Source organism: Micropterus dolomieu, linkage group LG09, assembly GCF_021292245.1.
Source record: "Micropterus dolomieu isolate WLL.071019.BEF.003 ecotype Adirondacks linkage group LG09, ASM2129224v1, whole genome shotgun sequence".
NCBI classification, from domain to species: Eukaryota; Metazoa; Chordata; class Actinopteri; order Centrarchiformes; family Centrarchidae; genus Micropterus; species Micropterus dolomieu.
Window position 1 is genome coordinate 23510510 of NC_060158.1, and position 772 is coordinate 23511281.

General features: G+C 35.5%; 1 protein-coding gene across 1 annotated transcript in view; it reads right to left on the bottom strand.

Annotated features, from left to right (window-relative positions):
* The window catches only part of LOC123976840 (macrophage mannose receptor 1-like), an 8574-nt gene that overhangs the window by 452 nt on the left and 7350 nt on the right, over positions 1–772 (bottom strand). The gene's annotated exons all lie outside the window — the stretch shown is intronic.

The window sequence follows — 772 nt, forward strand, 5'->3', positions numbered from 1 at the left end:
AAAGACTAACTGGCTTGTAGGAGCCAGAATACTTGCTGTTTGGTAGGGGGTCATATACTTGTTTTTCCTCATCAGATGGTTATCAATTTTTATAAATTCATATGATGTGATTTTCTGGAATTTTCTATGGGATTCTGTCTTTCACTGTTAGAATGTACATATGATTAAAATTGTAGATTGTTGCATTCTTTGTAAGTGGGCAAACCTGCAAAATCAGCAAGGGGTCAAATACTTATTTCCCCCACTGTATGTGTGGCAGTTTAAAAAGTTTGACATTTTGGGAAAAATAATATTGGCTTTCTTGCAGAGAGTTAGATGAGAAGACTGTCTGTGGTTATTTCTTGGCCAGGAGTACAAACAAAAGAGATAAAATTTTAATTTGTTAGCTTTAGAGGTTCTGGTGCGCTGATTTGGTTACCTTCGGACAGAGGTTGGCTAGCTGTTTTCCCTTTCTGTGCTGTAACTGGCTGCTAAAAATAACTGAAGATATATGGGAGTGGTTTTGATCTCCTTATCTAACTTTCAACAAGAAAGTGAATATTTCCCAAAATGTCAGCTATTGCTTTAAATATTTCATTCAAGTAACAAACCAAGCATCTCCCCTATTTAGAAAAAGAAATTTAAAAAAAAGTGAATATCACAACATTACAACCTTCAACAGACATCTTGTTGGACATTTTAAATCTATTAAAAAATAGCCAGTCTTGGATGCTGCTATATGAGAGTTCAACTAACGTTAGCATCTCTGTGGGTTCACACCCCAACAACCCTA